This window comes from Chinchilla lanigera, unplaced genomic scaffold (assembly GCF_000276665.1).
Source record: "Chinchilla lanigera isolate Chin_1 unplaced genomic scaffold, ChiLan1.0 scaffold00026, whole genome shotgun sequence".
In the NCBI taxonomy this organism is placed as follows: Eukaryota; Metazoa; Chordata; class Mammalia; order Rodentia; family Chinchillidae; genus Chinchilla; species Chinchilla lanigera.
In genome coordinates, this window is record NW_004955427.1 from 22,988,688 (window position 1) to 23,009,238 (window position 20,551).

At 44.5% G+C, this 20,551-nt stretch overlaps 1 protein-coding gene across 2 annotated transcripts in view; it reads right to left on the minus strand.

Moving 5' to 3' along the window:
* Nucleotides 1–19,745, minus strand: part of Mylk (myosin light chain kinase) — a 248,001-nt gene extending 228,256 nt beyond the window's left edge. For both annotated transcript variants that reach the window (XM_013515195.1, XM_013515193.1), the window contains exon 1: nucleotides 19,524–19,745. The gene's annotated coding sequence lies outside the window, so the exon portion shown is untranslated. The remainder of the gene's footprint in view (nucleotides 1–19,523) is intronic.
* Nucleotides 19,746–20,551: the final 806 nt, after the last annotated feature.

The window sequence follows — 20,551 nt, forward strand, 5'->3', positions numbered from 1 at the left end:
AAGTACTCACTCATACTGTGCTCCCATCCACAAAGCTGTGCTTGGAGGCAGCTGAAATTGATCAGTAAACATAGCAGCTCAGTTTTGCTGTCCCCTCTCCCTTTTTTGGTACCGGGAATTAAACTCAGGACCCTGCACTTGCCAGGCAGGCACTTGTGCCACTGAGCTATATACCCAGCCCAGTTCCTTCTCCTGAAATTAAGACTACTTTAGCTGAAATGGGGCTAGGGCAAAAGATACAGGAGGCCACATTAAGTTAAAAACTGGCTGGAAACTACAATTGCAAGTTAAGATTATAAAAGAAATGTTAATAATCCTCCTTCCTGTTCTATATTTGAAAAAGGAGTACCACAAAACACAAGTCAACCAGACTTTGAGGGCTACCAAGGTAGGCTCTGGAGTGAGACTGCAGGGTGTGACCCAGCACCGCTGCTTACCACCCATGTGCGTATGTCAGTTTCCTGGCATCTCTGTTCCTCTAGTTAATTCCCCATCTGAAATATGGGCTATCACACAGCTCCTCTCTGGTACTCATTATTACAAATGCCTGAGATAATCAACTTATAAAGAGAAAAGGTTTATTATGGCTCAGTTCTGGAAGTTTTACTCTGACCAGCTGGCCCCACTGGCATAGGCCTCTGGTAGCACAGCATGGTGGGGACACATGGAAAAACAAAGCTGCTCACCTTGTGGCTAGGAAGAGAAGAAGAACAGCGTGGGGTCCTGCTGTCCCCTTCAGAGACTCTTGCCCAGTGACCGGAAACCTTCCACTAGATCCCAACTCCTAAAGGTCCCACCACCTCCTAGTAGCACCAAGCTGGGTACCATTGGGAGACAAAAGAGTCAAACTCTAGCTCGCCTGATAGGGTCATCACAGGCAGTTGGGTTGCTACACCCGAAGTGCTCTCCCACAGTAAATACCCAGACAGCAGTTGTTACTATTAGAAGAGAGAAGGTGGCTGACAGGAAATGCTAAAGTGCCTGCACATCTGTCATTCGCCTGACCACTTGTGTAGAAGGTACTCATTCATACACCCTGCCCAAGCTATCTGGGGTCATTTTGTACTGTATTTCCCCCAAAATGAGACCACGTCTTATATTAATTTTTGCTCCAAAAGATGCAATAGGGCTTATTTTCCAAAGATGTCATATATTTTCATATACAAAAATCTACATTTCTTCAAATGCAGCCTTGTCATCCTCTGGAATATTGTCATAGTTCTCCAAGTCCTGAATTCTGGCCTGATTTTCTTGAGACTCCATTTCTAAAGAACCATTGGCCCCACTCTCTCATGTCCAGCAAAAGAGCGCTCCTAAAATGAGCATTTCTTATCTCTGTAGCCTGCATATAGAGCATTGGTAACACAGCTGTCAATGGCTTTATCCCATCAATTCTTCACCCAAGTCATGACTCCTTGCCGATGAGGCTTCACAGAGTTTCCATTAAATCAAGTGTCAATTGAAGACTTCGGAGACAGGATTGGCTACAAAAATGATGGCAGTTAAGGACGATGGTCTACACAAAAGTGATGAAAAAATTGCAGTCACCAAACTTCAGAAAATTTTTATTACACATGAATGCATTAAGTACATCAGTTACAACACAGGATGTGTTGACTTAGGAAGATTCATATTAGACACAATCACGTCCATTTGTTACCAAATGCATGCATTATTCATGGCTTGTGTCTGTAGCCCAATTGATCACTCAGCGACAAGTCTTAAGCTAATATGTATCATAGGGGTTTACAGCTCGTCCAAAGGCACCCACTTGAGTATCTACAAATACTTAATTATAATTTATATTATCATTTATTTTAAGTATTAGTGTCAACAATATTATTTTGTTTAATTATATATTAACATTATTTTATAATTCAATATATCATCATGGGTTGCAACAAATGTGTGGTACTGCATGTGTTCGTCTGGTGGACAATAGGAACTGAGGTTTATTTTTAGGGTAGAGATTATGTTAAGAGCAATCTGAAATATCATGCTAGGGCTTATTTTTATTAGGTCTTATTTTCGGGGCGAGATGGACTGTTTGGCCATTTCCATCTGGCGCTTACCATGTACCTCTGTGAGGTGTTTCAAGGCCTCCTACAGACACTCACTGTGCTAACTGGTCCCAGAAACACCTACTTCCTGTCCACGTGTTCATTTACTTGCTTGCCCACTTGCTAAGTATTCAGTACATGCCAGATAATCTGCAGGTTCTTAAAACAGCCCAACACGGCAGACCTTCAGTAAGTGAGCAGTGAGGCAGGGGGCAGTCATAAGTCACTATGACTGCTGGGTTGGAGGTGGCAGATTTCTCCTCAGGTTCGCTCCAGATTGAGACTAGCAAAAATGCAGTGAGAGTTCCATGGTAGTTTGACAATGTGGCCTCAAAATCTTTTGATGCTCCTCTCATCAGGGTGGGGGAAGAGGCTGTGTTCCCTCCCCTTTGAATGGCAGCAGGCTTCTAACTGTTTTGATCTATGGAATAGGGCATAAGTGACACTGTGATGGTTTCCACCTCTGTGTCACCAGATGGCCCCTCTGCAATGCTCCCTCTAGGAACACTCCCTCCAGATGCTCAGCCGTCGTGCTGTGAGGAAGCCCAGACCACGTGGAGAGGCCGCATGTAGCCAGCCTGGCTCTGTGCATCTCAGATAAGCCCAGGCTTCATGTCATCTCGGCCTAGGAGCCAGCTGATGATGAAGAGTCCTCCACATATTGGGCATGGTGGTACATGCCTGAAATCCCAGCACTCTGGGAGGCTGAGGCAGGAGGATTTTAAGTTCAAGCCTAGCCTGCAGGCTTGAACTTAATATTTTCTTTTTTTATTTTGAGACAGTGACATGCTGTCTCAAAATAGAAAAAGAAGAAAAGGCTAATGATGTAGCTCAGTACGAAGGGTGGTACGGGGCGGGGGGGAGGGTTGGATAAAAGCTTCCACATGTCTCTGGCCGCCGGCCATTTGAGTCACCCCAGCTATTCAGTCTTCACAAGCATCCCTTCCATGTCCTAGTCTGATTCTGACCACATAACCTCTGAATGTGATAAAATGATTCTGGTTTTACGCCACCTAGTTTGGAGTTTTTGCCACCAACAATGGACTGGCCCTTATAGAAACAAGAGCTACATCATGGCAGGCCCTGGGCAGTCTAGAGTAGGGAGCTATGTCCAGGAAAGAGTGAATCCCTCAAAGATGGTAGCTGGTAGATCCTTTTAAAACTTTGGCCCCATTTATAATGTTTAAAACTCCTTCATTGGGGCTGGGGATTTAGCTTAGCGGCAAAGCGCCTGCCTGGCAAGCGCAAGGTCGTGAGTTTGGTTCCCGGTAACGGAAAAAAAAAAAAAAAAAAACTCCTTCATTTATTCAACAGCCAGCAAATGCAGTATCCAGGAAGTGCTAGTATGTGACAGGCACTATTCAGTGTTGGATAAAAATCTTTGTCCTCAGGAGTTTATGATTTAGTGGAGGAAAGAGACACCATGTAAGACAAATAAACCTTGTTAGATAGGGCCTGAGGAGAAGAAGGAAAAATAACACCGAGAAGAGGAAATGCAATATCAGAGATGAGGCTAGACCTTTAGAAACGATGGCCAAGAAAGGCCTCCTGGAGAAGAAGCCACCAGGCCCCACCTGGCTGACTCTCCTCAGCACCCGCTCCTTGTCAGCTGCTCAGCCTGCTCAGTGGGAACTACCTCACTAAAGGGCTATTTGGCAAGAGGGTGCAAAAGCAAAAAGAGGATCATACCTTTCGACCTAGTAATGCTTTTCTTGGAATGGAAGGAAATGATACAACACATAAAATAAACCATTTGGACCAAGATACAGTAATTATAGCAGTGTTACTCATAATAGTTAAATAAAAACTGAAATGTTAATTGTTGAACAATTAGAAAGACGGTCATAATACCTAACATTTTATGAGCAATTATTATGTGCCAGGCACTGGGCCAAGCACTTTGTTGGATTCTCTCACTTCACCCTCACAAAAACCTTGTGAGTTAGCACTGTATTAGCCGTGTGTATGTAAAAGAAATTTTAAGTTTATACCTGAGGAAGTAGCAGGTGATCACTATTTTATCACCTTTACTTAGTTGAAGTCGCGACTTTATTGTGGTCACCCCATTTTGGTTAAATTCCTTTTAACTTCTCTAAACCTCATATCAAATATAAAATGAGAACAAGAACAATATTACAGGAGTGACAAAGATTAAGTCCAAATTGTGTGAAAGCAATTAAAGCAGCATCCAAATGAAAAGTATCTCAGCGACCCAAATGATAACTCTGCACATCATATACGGTGGGCCCCACTCTAGCCATTCTACATGCCAAACTGAACAGTTGAAATTTTAGATTTTATGCAGTAGGGAATTAGCTTGTTTTAATCAGGGCATTACAAGGAGATCTGTGTTTTAATGTTGTTTTACAAGATTATCTCAGGGTTACAAAATTGGAACTTTATCTAATTCCAAGTCCTCAAGTTTTATAAGCTCCTTCATAAAACCCTGGTGTGATTGATCCAGAGGGCAGAGAAGCCCCAGGGAGGGGTAGCCTGGGCAGCACTGAAGCAGTGGTGTCTGTAACCCACCGACTTGCCACAGGAGAGGCAGGGCCCTCACCCCTAACTGCTGTGGCCAGCATTATAGAACCTTGCGAGAGAAAAGCAGAGACCTCAGAACACATGAAGAGGCAGGGCATTCTGAAGGCAATCAGAGATGATGTCTCCATTGCTCTCCTGCTGGGTGGCCATGCGGAGGGTTGTCACTGTTGCCTGAGGACCCAGAACCATCAAATCCCAGGCAGTTTTGCGACTGGTTCCACCAAATAGGGACTGGTGCAGTGCCAGGTTCCCATGCTAGTGAACTCAGCTGAGTAACAAAAGACAAAAGGCCCAAACAACACAGTCATCACCTGAACCTGGCAGGAAGTCAGCCTTTTCTTGCTCCAGAGTAAAATCAGAGACTTAGCCCTTCAAGCACCCCTACCCATCCTTTAGTTCAGAAAAATCCAAGGAAGGAGAAAGTGACCATCATGACCTTTCCACATTCTAGTTATGTTGGTCACTTCCCTTCACCATAATAAACATGGTAAAAGGAAAGGGTTTCTTCTGAATCTCAGTTCTGGAGGTTCCAGTCCCTGACTACTTGGTTGCACTGCTCTGGGCTTGTGGTGAGAGAGCGCATCATGGTACATGGTGAAGCCAAACTGCTCACCTCGTGTCGAGGAAGCAAAAGGAGGAGGAAGGGACTGCGATCTCACAATTCCCCTCAGGCTGCCTGCAGTGACCCAGAGACCTCCTGCCAGGTCCCACCCCTTAAAAATTCTACCACCTCCCAGTAGCACCATCCTGGGGACCAGGCCTTTAACACACTGGCCTTTGAGGAACAGTCAAGATCCAAATTATAGCACTAGCCTTATGGGTTTTCCCATAGGTTTTTCAGTATGCTTTGTACTTTTGCGTAGCATCTCTTCTGCCATTCTTTTCCCCTTCCCTCAGCTCAGGGTGGAAGGTAATGTAACCCTCATAACAATGCTTAGAGGCTGTGAGCACCTCCATCTTATAAATGAGAGAACTAAAGTTCCCTTAGTTAAATAACATGCTCAGGTTCACCTACTGAGTCAGTTGTTGAGCTAGATTTAAATTTGTGTCTTTTAGATCCAAACCCTTTCCATCAACCCATGTGTAGGCCTCGTAATCAGTGAGGTGAACAAAGCAGTCCATGTGTACAAAGATCTGTTTGGTACACCATGCCACCATGGCTCTATCTGGCCCATACTCCAGACATGAGTTTCTTCAGGAGCCAGACCAACCTGTCCTTCCTGTTCCACTGCACCCCCGCTACCAACACACACAGAGCACAACGCTCGGTAATAAAGGACCTCAGCATGGAAAGGGGACTGACTGAGTCCTGTTAGAACCCTGCACAAGGATTGGGAGGGAGGCCCAAGCTTCTGGGCCTGACAGCCATGGTGCCAACCACAACGTCGAGAAAATGAGAGAGTAATTAGAAAGCAGAGCTCACATACAAAAATTAAATCAAGTTTCCAAAATAGTCTCCAAGATGAAAGATCAGCGTGGGACGGCAGTGACAGTGCAGGAGCCCAACTCTTCCACACACCGCCCATTTCTTGCAGGCCGCTGCAGGGACGGTGCAGGGAGTTGCACCAGAGGCACAGTGGTTTCCATCCAGCCGCAGGAGCTCCCCAGCCATCTGCATGCCTGAGGGGAGATGCAAGGTGGCACCACGTGGCCCTGCCCTGAGAAGCTTGCAGCTGAGTGACAATACAAGCAGAGAAGCAAACGCAGGGCCAGAGGTTAGTTTAACCAAGGGAAGTTTACTTCAAGCATGCAGTTTACCTGGCTCAGTAGCTGGAAATCAATCAACTTGATTCAGCATATTACTACAATAAAGCAAAGCTGGGCAAACTAAGACCCACAGGCAAAGTCCAGCCTGTTGTCCATTTCTACAAATAAAGTTTTACCGAAACACGCCTATGCTCACTCATTTACTTATTCTCTATGGCTTTTTCCATGCTGCAGTGGCAGAGCTGATATTTGTGTCAAGAAGATGGCAGAGGTGAAAATATCTACCATCTGTCTCTCTACGAAAGTGTCCACCTATGCCTACTCCAAACAATTAGGAGAGAATCTTTCCAGACATTAAACCACAGTAACTGCACCTCTTTTTGCCTTGTTCTACAAAGCCTGCAGGGAGGCAGATGAGCATTAGAATCCTCGAGTATCGGGGTTGGAGGCCAGGCCACTTCCTCCCATGGCGAAAACAACCCACATAGGACTTCTCTTTCTCCTTCCCACGGGCAATGCCCCCAGGTAGAAGCCTCAGGGCTCTCTGGAAGAATCTGGTACAGGCTTTTTAGTGAAGCTGTCATTTTGAATGCTTGAAGGTAGGAAACTAGTTCTGTACCACTCACTTCCCAAGCCTTCTCTAGAAAAGGAGGTCACAGAAAAGACATCAATGATCTAAGCATCACCTTAGCAAAACAGAAGAGGAAGAACTAAACCCAGAGCACACAGAAGAGGTAATAAATAGAAGAAACCCATGAAATTAAAAACAGAAAGATAAAAATAGAGAAAAATCAAAGAGATCAACAGCTGGTTCTTTGAAAGGATGAGTAAAGTGGCCAAACTCCAGCCAGGCTGACCAAGAGCAAAAGAGAAGATACAAACTCTAAATATCAGGAATGAAAGAGGAGACATCACTATAGTTCCCTAAAGACATTAAAAGGATAATAGGCAAATATTATAAACATTCTACCTTGTAGATGAAATAAACTACTCAAAGATACAAATGATTGAAAATCACTCAAGTAGAAAGGGATAACCTGAATAGTTCTACATTTATTAAAGAACTTATTTGTTGGGAAAACTATCCCAGGAAAAGTAAAAACAACTTCGGGAAATTCTAAAACCTGAAGGGAAAAGTAATAACAGTTCCTTACAAACTTGTCCAGAAAATAGGATAGAACACTCCCCAAGTCCTACTGTAATGCTATCGATGCCCTGACACCAAAATCAGACAATGACGTTATAAAAAAAGAAAACTAAATCAATATCCTTTATGAATGCAGACAAAAAAACCTTGACAAAATGTTAAGCTGAAGCTGAATTTAGCGATATATGAAAAGATTAATAATATATCGTGACCAAATGGAGTTTATTCTGGGAATATAAGGTTGATTAAACCCTGAAAAAGCAGTTACTGCAATTCAGCACATCAGCAGACTAAAGCAGGGGTCAGTAAATTATGACTGGGCGAACTGTGACCCAAAGGCCCAATCCAATCTGCGCTGTTTTTGTAAATAAAGGTTACTGGGCCACAGGCAACCTCATCCGTTTTTGTTTGTCTAAGGCTGTTTTTATGCTATGCTGGCAAAGCTGAATCACTGAGTAGAAGTCTAGGAGAGCTGAGTAAACAGCTGAACGGAGACCTGAGCCACAAAGAATAAAGCATTAACAATGTGACTGTTATGGTTTGTTTTCACTCCTAAAAACACACGTGACACCAAACGTGTAGGGTCACAACAGACAAGTCTCTAAGACTTCAGGTGCCAACAGGGAGTCCCACCACTCAGTTCCAACCTTTACCCACCTGGAGTTCATAAAGGATCCCACAAGTTAAAGGCTCAGTCTCATAAGACTACCTCATTCCAGATGCCAATGCCAAGGCCTGGCCTCCAATATTCCTGACTGGCCACCTATATGTCAAAGATTCCCGAACCTCCTCCTTGGATCCAGAAACTCTGACACACTCCTTACTTAACATGCAAGGGCTAAGTCTGATTTTACACTGATTTGATTATAGACAGTACAACTCAGAGTGACCAGGTGGATGAGGCACAGGACAACATATGCAAAGAGGGGCACAGGGCTTTCCCACCCTTGCCTGACACACTCCTTGCCAACATCTCAATACATTTACCAATGCAGACACTTTCCAAACTCTTAATGTAGGAGTTTTGATGGAGGTCTTATTACATCATATTGGAATGACCGACTACATCACTTGCCATAGGTGATTAGCTCAGGCTTCTCCCCTCCCCTCTTGGAGGTTGGGGAAGGGCTCAAAGTTCCAATTTTCTAATCTCATTGCTGTCCAGGTGTGGTGGCTCATGCCTATAATTCCAACACTTGGGAAGCTGAGGCAAGAGGATCCTAGTGAGTTCAAGGCTAGCCTGAGCTATATAGTGAGTTCAAGGCCAGCTTGCACTACATAGCAAGACCCTGTCTCAAATAAATAAATAAATAATACATACATACATACATACACACACAAGACAGCTAAGATAACTGTACTACTGATTTCTATTGGCTTATTCAAAGGAACAGATAATATTTAATTGTTTGATCAATCTTACATGTCTATATCTGGTAATCTGAGTAACTACTTGAAAGATAATATGTAATACAACCATTGTTAATTTCCTACCATGTTCTTTTGAAATTCTGTATCATTTTGTGTTGTTTTATTTTTGTCTTTGTCTTTGTTATTTTGTTTTTATTCTTTTCTCTATAAAATAAAAAAAAATTTTTTTTAAAATAAATAAATACTCATCACATGGCTGGTTCCTCCAACAACCAGCCCCCATGCTGAAACTACACAGGGGCCTCCAAGCATCACTTCATCAGCAAAAGCTCCAGTATAGCTGAAAGGGGTTTGTTATGAATAACCCATGACATTCCTCTCACCCCCATCACTTAGGAAATTTCCAGGGCTTTAGTCCTGTGCCAGGAACTAGAGATGAAAAACAAATAAATATTTCTTATATATCACAATATCACACTGGCCTCATGAAAAAGTTTGCCAACTCAGGCAAAAGAAAAATATAAACAATATCTTCTCAACAGATTTTTTTTTTAAAAAAAGGATATTATCCCTCGTGTGTGTGTGTGTGTGTGTGTGTGTGTGTGTGTGTGTGTGTGTTTCAACAAATCAGGTGAACTTCCTTATCCTGGTAAAGGACATCTAAAAAAACCTACAGCTAGCATCAGACATAATGATACAAAATGAAATACCTGCCCCTCAGATTGGAAATAAGGCAACGATAGCTGTTTTCATCCCTCCTCTTTACCATTATACTAGCAATTGTAACCAGCACAAAAATGCAAGAAAAATAAAAGTCAACTAGGATTGGAAAAAATAAAATCTTATTTGTTTATTTTAGCTTGTGGGATTGAGCCTAGGGCCTTTCTATTGAACTACATCTTTAGCTCTCTTTATGCTGTATTTTAGACAGGGTCTTGCTAAGTTGCTAAGTTGCCCAGGCTGGGATCAAACTTGAGTTCCTCCTACCTCAATATCCCAGAGTGCTGGGATCACAAGTAGGTGCCACCATGTCCAGCAAAATTCTCTTTATCTAGAGATCACAGGATTGCTATGAAAAAAAGATTCTACAAAAAATTACTAGAGCTGATAGGGTTTAGAAAAGTCAAAGTATATAAGATTAATAAATAAAATTCAATTAAAAATAAAATAAAGGGCCAGGTGTGGTGGTGCAGGCCTGTAATCCCAGCACTCGGGAGGGTGAGGCAGGAGGATCCTTTCAAGTTCGAGACCAGCCTGGGCTACAAAGTGAGCTCAAGGCCAGCCTGAACTGCACAGTGAGACCCTGGTTCAAAATGACAAAAATAAATAATTAAATAAAATAAAATAAAGACCGTTGCTCAGTGATAAAGCATGTGCCTAGCATGTGCAAGGCCCCTGTTTTGATCCCTAGCACCATGGAGGGATGGATGGAAGGATGGAAGGAAGGAAGGAAGGAAGGAAGAAGAGAAGCACAAGAAAATAGTTAAGAGGTAGACAAGGGCTGAAAATTGGTTCTATACCCCAGCTTCCTACATTGTTTAAATTATTAATTTCAATTCATTGATTATAATTAGATCCTAACTACATTAGGCTCCCAAATTCTACATTAGGCTCCCAAATTCTCTCAAATATTTTGTTACACTTTATTTAAATTTTTAAAAATCCATTAAGATTATTAATCAGTTGAATTTGTAAGTACTAGCAGTGAACAAATGGAAAACAGAATTTCACCAAAAGTGCACCAAAAACATAAAATGCATAGCTATAAATCTAACAAAGGAGATTCAACAGGTATATGCTAAAAACTACTAAAACTTAGGAAACATCAAAGAAAACCTAAATAAATGGAATGCTATGGCTAATTGATGTAATGGAAGACCCAACATTAAGAAATCAGTTCCCCCCAATTTGATCTACAGGTTCAATGTAAAACCAGTCAAACTTTCAACACAGTTTTATACAGACACCAAGATGACCCTAAAATTTATATGGAAGGCAAAAGATCTAGAATAGCCAAAACAATTTTGAAAAGAAAGAAGTTACAGACACAACTTAATTTCAAAACTTTTGATGAAGACAATGTGATATTACTAAAAGGACAAATACTTGAGTCAACAGAAAGAAATACTCAGAAACAGACCTCCACATACACCTTTAATTGATGTTGAACAAAGATACAAAAACAATTCAATAGGGAAGGATAGTCTTTCACTATGTGAACAGTGGACATTCCTATGCAAACAAAACAAAACAAAACAAAAAAAACCTCACCTCTTAGCCTTGCCATGTACCAAAATTAACTCAAAATGGATCAGACCTAAATGTAAACCCTAAAACTATAAAATATCCTGATGAATTAGAGAAAAGCCTAATGACTTAACATTATGTAAATTAGAGCTCTTAGATCAACACCAAAAGTACAATGCATTTTAAAAAATTGATAAATTAGATGTCATCAAAGTTAAACTCTTGCCCTGCAATGACAGGCAATGTTAAGAGAATGAAAAGACAAGTCACAGACAGCAAAATTTATTTGCCAAACATGTACCTGTTAAGACTCATGTCCAGAATCCTAAAAGAAAAACCTCAAATCTCAATCATAAGGAAAAAAAAATCCTATAAAACCTAGGCAAAAGACTTAAGTAGATATTTTGCCAAGGACATACAAGTTTGGTAAAAAGTACAAAAATGCTCAGCATTATTAGTTATTAAGAAAATTCAAATTAAAGCTGCAAGATGACAAACTAGATCTATTAAAATGTCTAAAATTCAATTTAAAAAGTCTGACAGTACCAAGTGCTAACAGGATGTGGAAACTATAACCGCCATACATTGCTCTTGGGAATGTAAAATGGTACTGTCACTTGGGAAAAATTTTAGCATTTTTTAAAATAATACACCACACAACTCCTAGGTATCTCAGCAATCCACTCCTAGGTATTTCCCAAATGTAATACAACCTATGTCCACATAAAAACATAAATATCCACAGTGAATTACTCGTGATTACCTCAAACTGGAAACACCTGCAATGTCCAGTTGAACAATACTCAACAATGAGAAGGAATGACCCACTGATACACCTATCAATATGGATGAATCCCAAACTCATGATCTAAGAAAGAAGCAATATAGAAAGGCTACATACTATCTGACTCCATTACATAACACTGTAAAGACGGCAAAAGTGTAAGGTCAGGAAACACGTAAGTGCAAAAAGCAATTTGTGTGTGTGTGTGTGTGTGTGTGTGTGTGTTGGTGGGAGTGTGATGGAATTGCTTGGTACATCAACTGCATGACTACATTTGTCAAAACTCAGAATTATGCACACTAAAATGGGTGGATTTTACTCTTTTAAATTACCTATTTTTTTAAAGAAAAAATGTCTTCAAAAACTTCCACTCTGATGCGGCATTGAAAAGTTGTGCTCCTAGAGGAATGCCTGTCATTTGCCAAGTGATGAAAAGAAAAGGCAGTAAGAGCTGCTGAGTTTATGAGACGAGAGCACAGGCTTGCTAGGAAAAATCCATGAGACTGATGCATGTGCAACAGATGACTTGTCTGGTACTAAATCTTTTATTTTTCCAAAGTTCCCAGCTAACTTTTAGAAGAGGATATTCAACTTTTCACAATACTATTACTTAGAGAAAAAATATAACCATAAGTTTAACTAAAGGAAATGTAGGTAAAACCCTTGTAGACTTCAGAATCCCTCATAACGCTTCTGTCAATTCTCAAGGTGCTAAAGATGTCAAAATCATAGATGCACACAAAATTGGCCAAGGAAAATTTATCTCATTTGGGACCATAGATACAGAAAGCCCAGATAACATATTTTTAAAAATCAAAGCCAGCAAGACCTTTTTTTAAGGAAAAAAAAAAACGAAAAAACCCAAAAAAACTATTTCTCATGAGCAAGTGTATCCCAGGCAGGCAAGGATGAGTCAACATTCAAAAATCGGGAGCATGGGTGAAAAACAACATTTTATCTTGAAAACATGTGTAACTCTGACACTCACAGGTCACAGGATCTTTATATTTCACTTGTGATCATGATGAAGAAACCAGTATGCAATTGTATGAACAAGGGCATCTTGTGATTTACAAAGATTTTAAAAATTCTGTATATTACAGGAAGTGCTTGTTTTCTGAAAAGAGACAAATGATGTGACTCTTACAGCTTGTGGTAATTTGTAATCAAGAAAACATGGGAAGTTTCACCCTACTATACAGTGATTTCTTTTATTTTTTCTCTTCCTGTTAATTTTAAAGAATTATTCTTAATACACAAAAAAATAATCGCACAATGAAAAACCAACCAGGATATATTCCCAGCTGTGCTGTCCTTGGAATACTAGGAGTTCTGTAAAATCAGAGATTCCCTTACTTCACTGAGCTAGACCAGTCTGGGGACCGGAGAGCCAAGGATTATTTCTCAAACAAGGTTCTAAGGGATTTTGTTACCAGCAGTTATGGAACATCTGCTATGAGAAAAATCCAGGCATTTGACATGTCTCTGCCTTGAAGCTTTTTTACTATTGTTATGGATATAAAATTTGGCATAAAAAAAATTAGAGTTAAAAACATTCCTTAATAACACATGTCATGTTACCTTAAAAAGAATGTTTCAGGGACTAATTGCTACAGAAGTTGAGGCCCAAGAGGTCAGCAGCAGCCTCTGTCTGGAGGCAGTGCCTGGCACTTATTAAGAACTCAACTTATTTGGGGAACAAATGTTTCAGGATAGAAAAACCTGTCAATCAAAGTCACAAGTGAAGAATCTCAAAGAGAGGATGAATTCATGGTCAAAGTAGAGACAGGGAGGTGTAAATTAGGTGAGAAGTTCAGTGGGTCTGATCGTTGTGGGATGGAGCTGGTTGTGACTGCTTCAAGATGGAGCTTGGAATCAGACTGTGGGCCTGATTCCAGGTCAGGAATCTTTGAGGTAAGGTTGTCCCAAGAGAAGCAAGGAGCCACAAGAGATTTCTGAGGTCAGACTGTGCTTTAAAATTAACAAAAAGCCATCAGACTGTACAGTGTACTTAGACCACAGAAAAGCCATGGGCAATACTGCAAGTGTGAGCTAGAGGGGCCTGGTCATGAGACACAGCAATGTGAAAGTAAAGCCAAGATGTCTCTGCCTGGGAAAATCGGGATGCCCAGAGGGGAGGATCTGAGCCCCTACACTGTTGCAACAAGAAGCTTATGAACTCTCTAAAACACCTCAAATTGAAACAACAGTGGATAAAGTCAGATATGATTGTACTAACTGCAGCAGGTCCACCACAAGTTGCCACTGAAACAACAGAGCTTTTGGTAGTAGTGATGGGCAGGTTGACAGGAAGATTTCTGTGCCAGCAGGCATGCTCTACAGCAGCCTGCCGTCCTCCTTAGGATGCTGATTCCCACGAGGCTAACCAGCACTCCAAAAATGATCACTCTGTTGTCTTGAGTGGGAAAATACCAAATGGTAGCTTAAACTTGAATAATGGGGAAGGTTACAAATAGACGTGTTCTAGGCATGTTCTGTGATTAGTCTCAGTACTTTACTGAGAAGATGCATAAAACTCAGAAAGAAAGGAGAATGATTAAACCTAATGCTAGAGAAGACATCACGGAGGAAGTGAAGTCACTGGGTGGAAAAACCACTTTCTCCTGGAGCAGTGCATAACAACTCACTTAGATCTTTTCTTGAGTGCCTCCACTTACCCTATACCCTGTCTGCAACTGAAAGGAACAGAGTACTGCGGTGTCAGGACACAAAGATGAAGCTCTGACCACCAGGAGCTCACAGTCTAGTGGGACACCATCCCTCACAACTGCAGCCCACAGAAAGTTACCGAACTCTGCCCACTTTGCCGCCCCTGACGCCCCACCTCACCAGGTAAGTAGAAAGCTGCTCCCTTCTCTACTTGCAGATGCAGAAGCAGAGACCTGGAAGATGAAATCACACAGCAGGGGATACCGCTGGAGCTCAGTCTCAAACCTCAGGCTTGTTCCTGCTCTTTCACATAGCCTAGGAAGCCTGGCTCCAGGAAAGGAGAGTGGCACTTCTGCCAGGGCAAGCGGGGACCCTCAAAGCCTGGACCTCTTTCCTGGACAATGCCTGCAAAGGATGGTGCATTCTAAGGGGTCAAGGATGGCCGACAAAACAGCACCAGCTACAGGACAGGAAGTAACAAGGGCTGGGACTTTAAGGGTAGATAGAATATGTGTGGGAGGATGTGAGGTACCCAATGGCCCTGGAGGCAGACAGAGTGACGAGATAAGGAAGGATCATTCACCCTGCAGCACCCTCGGACTAAAGAGGACAGTCTTCAAGCACCCTAGAGAGCCCAGCGGAGCAGATGATGGAACCGATTTGTGCCCATTTCTCTGGCCTTTCACCTTCCCATCACCACCGCCACCCCCACCCCACCCCCACATCAGGACAGGTACAGCGATAAGAACTCTGGCTGACTCCGGCTCTACTACTTGGCTTCTTAGGCCAGTTTCCTTCTCAGTCCAAAGCAAAGGGGAGGTGGACCTGTTTCTTCCAGGCCTAATGCCCTGAAGTTCTACAACCGGGAAATAAGTGACAATAAATGAAGCATAAGAAGCGAACACAAAGGCCCAGCAACCTAGAAGCCTTGTATGGAACTGAGCTCTCACTCTGGCCATATCATTCCCTCTTGTTAGCATAAAATTAAAACAAACCAATTCCAGGAATATTTTGGGCAGCACAGAGAAAACAAGCTGAGAAATGAAAACCACCCCCCAAGATAAACCTCAGGACAAGCAGGCATGCACGGGTGGGAGTGCATCACATGGTCAAAGTTGTTGCACCAGGTTCCAGCACAAGAATCTCTAAACACTGCAGCCAAGTGCCCCTGCCCTGTTCTCTGTTGCCAATGCCCAAACTTCCTTCCCCTCATCTTGGTGGCCTTCCCCCATCACTCCAGTCCCTGAATTTCTTGCTACCATTTATCCCTCTGAATTGAGTATAGCAAAGAATTTGGAATTTATGTGTTGTCCCTATTTTCTAATTACTTCATACCTATTAGATGCTTCCTTATATAGATTCAAAGTCTCTTGGGCATAAAACTTTGTTTTATAATCCTCCACAGAGCTAGTTGGAGAGCAGGTACCTAATTATATTTGTTGGCTGATTTACAGGTCATTCTATAGACACAGAGGACATTATGCAATATGTATAGTACTATGCAATATGTATATATTCCTTGTTTTATGCCCCCTTTTGTATTCATATAGTCATTTAATTTTTATAGACAGCTCCATGGTCAGAGGAGAAAACTGAAGCCAGCTCACAGAGGTTCGATACCAGGACAAGAACACCCAGCCTATAAATGAAAGGATGGAGTCAAACCCAAGAGTAACACCAGCTGTCCTGCTGCTGCCTCCTGCCAGGATCTGAATAAGAGCTGCTGGGTAATAGAAATTCTCAATCTCTGAGAACAAAATGAATCAACACATCCTCATCTATGAAGGCCTGAAATCGTTGATGGTTTGTCCCTAAAAGATTATAAGAAATACATTATAGGGTCCTGGAAAAAGAAATCAGATCTGAAACTCCACAGGCAGGAAGAAGCATCAAGAAGCAAATCTGAAAGAAAAGGAAATCCTCTCCTTATCCTCTTCTTTTGTCCCAAAGGGACTTCCTGTCCCCAGAGGGCTTAGCACTCGATACTCAAGGGGAGAGAATGGAAAAGAAGTACCAACTGTGGGGGATGGGGTGACACTGGGAAATTCGAGAAGCTGGACCTACACAAAAATTCTCAGAGCTCCTTAGTGGGGTGCCCATTGTGAGCATTCGCCCTCATACACCCAAGGACAGAGAATAGGAGAGCAGTGAAAAGAAAGTCATGTGAATATCTGGAAGTCCAGCTTCCGCCAGTCCCCAAACTTCAAACGTGGAGCAATTCTTGCTGGCCCTGCTCTGCCCCAGGCCGGATGGGCTGGCTGCCCCAGTTAATTTCAATAAGGGCTGCAAGCCCCGGTATCCTGAATCAAGGCAGAAAGGACGTGCCTGCTGATCTGCAAATGCTGAGGTTCAGCCGCCCTCGGTGTGTTCTGAGAGCTGTATTTGCTCATCCTGCTGGCTTCAAACTAACAGGGAAGTCTGCAGCCAACACTCAAGAAGGAAAAAAGGAAAAGTGGTCTGCAGAGCAGCAGACGACTCCGACAGGTGGAGGGGTTGGCTCACAGGGCAGGCTGCTGCCCACACTTCACCTCTCCACACTGTGGCACAAAGGCTGGGGAAGAAAAGGAATGGCTTGGTGCTTGTGGCTGTGACACTGCTCTGTCTGCACTCTGGATTATCCCACATGGTCTCTGGATTCCACGCCCCCATGACCCCCCAAAAGACCCACCAGAGTAATGTCCACATACAGGCTCACATTCTCTGCAGGGACCTTTCACTGGCCAGAGGATAATGACTCAACACTCAGGCTGAAAGAGGACAATATCTTCTGTGAGGAAGGGTTACTGGTCTCTAAATTTTGTCACATTTGCAGAAAGGGTAAGACACAAACCCTTTAAAGCGTGCAGTCTCCCAACCTGTGTATGTTGGCTTCAGTTGGGGTGGGGCAGCTGGTCTTGCAAGTGGCCTTTGTGAATATTTCCAGAATACCACAAACCTGGGACATTAGGCCCATGTCACTCATCTTATATTCTGAGGAACAAAAGTTAAAGGGTCATTTCCATAGAAAGCGAGTCCACAGGGACATTAGTACATTGACAGTCTAAACCTCCAAGGCTGGAAAAGACCTCCCCAGCCTCCCCAGGACGCCTCCCTAACCATGGGGACCCTGCAAGGTCTCCATCTCCTCTGCACCACCCAGACCAGTCACCTTCTCCCAACTCCTCCCCACCCACCTGGCAACCAGAGCCCCTGCCTGCAAGGACTGCACTGTCTCCTGTGATCCAGGCAGCAGGTGGGTCTCTTGGACCTCAGCGAGATCTGGCCTAGTCTACTCCATACCTGATCACAAAGATCTGGTTCCCAGGAGAACAGTCTCCTGCCAAAGGGCTCAGCAAACCTCACACAAAGCAAAACTACTCCAAGGCGCCAGCTGCCCTGCTCCTCAGCTGGTCGGTTACCACACTACCACACAAAAGAAACTGAACAAATTCTTCACCGTGGGGAGGTTCCCCCGGCTCATGACTATTGGTGTATGAAGACCAGTGTCCTTTCATACCACCAGTGACTGAGGGGACAGACCTGTTCATCCTGGTGAAAAGTTCCAGTGCATGTCCCCCAAAGTACCCACTACCTGACTCAGTATCCAGCATCCAACTACTCCCCACTCAGAACCATTTGCTCAGGCTCCTACCTGCCCTGACTCCAGATTCTAGGCCTACCCTGAGGCTGGGAGAGAAAGAGGCAATTCCACCCTAGGCACAGGAGGGTGGGCACATTCCACACTGGCCTGGAGCACTGTGGTGCACGGACCACACCCTCCGCAGTCCCTGCAGTTTGAGAGACACGCAGAGGCCAAGGCAGTGGACCACAGAAAAGAGAGACGAAGGAGGTCAAGAATTTATGAGAAAAGAAACAGCACAGCAGAAACAAAAGCGAGAGAAACAAAAATGAATCTGTTGGAACCCAAAGTGCCCTTTAGTATCCCAATAAAATTTCCAGAACCATCCACACTTCCCTCGGAGACTTACACTGTGGACACTTGATGCTGTAAAGTGTGTGTGGACGGGTCTCCCTAAAAGTCCTCTCAAGCCCCCATTTGGAAATAACTTTGGGACAAATTGTTCATTGTGACAAAAAGGATTACAGCAGGCCAGGGAAGAACACAGCCCCACTTGGAAGGAAGAAGCAGTTCTAGAACTGGAAAGGACAGCCGGGGTGGGTGGGGGGGAGGGGGGGCAGAGAGTGATGGCAAAAGCCAGTGCCCCGAGCCCTGGTATCTACCCACTGTCCAAGGGGACCATACCCCACCCCGCTCCCTGAATCACAATAACCACTTCCATCCCCATAGATCCCAGTGGAGCTGGGTCTTTCTTCCTCAGATCCGTGACACAGAAAGCACCAGCCCCCGCGCCCTCCACACCCCAACTTTGAAAAAAAGCCTGGAAAACCGGCTTCCCAATCGCACATCCTCGCACCCGCAACAGCACTCCTAGAGACTCAGACTTTTGTGTCTTGAAGGGTTTAGATCCCCAAACTCAAGGGAAGGGCTCTTCCTCAACCAACAAGGGCGTACGTCTCTTTGGAATTAGTTCACCCAAAAGTTTGCAAACGCAGTGGCCCGTAAACCGGGTCCTGGACACGGCATCCACCTTTAGCGAAGGAGGCAGAGCACCGCGCGAGCTTGGGCGAGGTGTACAGCCCCGCGCGAAGTGTCGCCTGGGTCGCCGCGTCCCCGCCCCTGGGCGACCTCCCCGCACCTCCCCGCGGTGCGCTGGGGCGCGGACTCCGCGTAGCGCTCCGAGTCCTCCTGCAGGGGGCGGAGGCTGGGAGTGGAGCCCGCGTCTCCTCCTCGGAATGACCGCATCCCTCAGCCAAAGCCACCCTTTTCGCAGGATTCCCGCAGGGGTAACCGCGTCGCTGACCCCAGCTTCTCACTTCCCCCGAGAAAACCCTGGCTGCCTGCACCACCAGGCTCGTCTCCCACGGGGCGCCCCGCACCCCGCCCCCCGGGACCCGCAGCGGCCGGGAGGACAAAGCGTGGGGCGCGCTCACTCACCGCGCGGCGGCAGCGGCCCGCTGGCCAGGCAGCGGCTGCAGCGAGGGCTCCGCGCTCGGGGGCTCGAACTGCGGGGCGGCGCCGGGAGCCGGCGGGCACGCGGGCGGGCGTGGAGGCCCCGCGAGCCGGGCAGGCGAGTGGCCGAGCGAGGCGCGGATGAGCGAGGAAGAGCGCGGCCGCGTTAGGGGTCCGGATTCCTACTGCCCGGGCAAGCCGCACGCGCTGATTTGCATGTCATTTGCATGGCGCTCCGGGAGTGGCCCCGCGCCCTCCTGCCACGCCCTCCGCGCTGGGCCGGCGAGTCTGGAGCCGGGGATCCCAGCGCGGCGCAGTCAGGGTTCTCGCCCGCGTGCGGCCCCAGGGAGCCAGCCGCGCGGATCTGAGATGCTGGGTCTGCATCTCCCGACCACCAAGCAGTACAGCCCGCGAGATCACCCTGGGAAAAGTGCAGTGGAAACCTTAACAGTAACTCCCTTTCTTTTGGATAACATCTATCAAAAACAATAACGGGCGGAGTAAGTCTCCCTCAAACGATACGGTTATGGTTTTCTGAGCAAAAGATCGTGAAAGACTTGCTCACTTTCAAAGTTAGAAATGTTACATGCAATTTTGTTCAGTGAATGAAAAAGTACAAAATTACATAAACAAGGTAACACAGACCTTTCAAATGCAGGCTCTGGACTGAAGACACCTACCTCTTACATCTTACCATAGCTGCAAAACTTTGGATAAGGTATTTAATGTCTCCGACGAGGTTTATCTCTAGGCTGGAAATCCTCTGAGTGCCTCATAGGAATGGGAAGGTAACTGCTTACAACAGTGCCTAGCATTCAATTACTTTTTTTCTCCTCTGTACTGACAACTGAACGCAAGGGTGTTCTACCACTGAGCTATATCCTCTGTTCTGGGTTGGGTTTTTTTGTTTTGTTTTTATTTTTGTTTTAGACAGAATCTCACTGAGTTACCCAGGAATGAATCAAATTTGCGATCTTCCTGCCTCAGTCCCCTTAAGTACTAGAATCATAGTC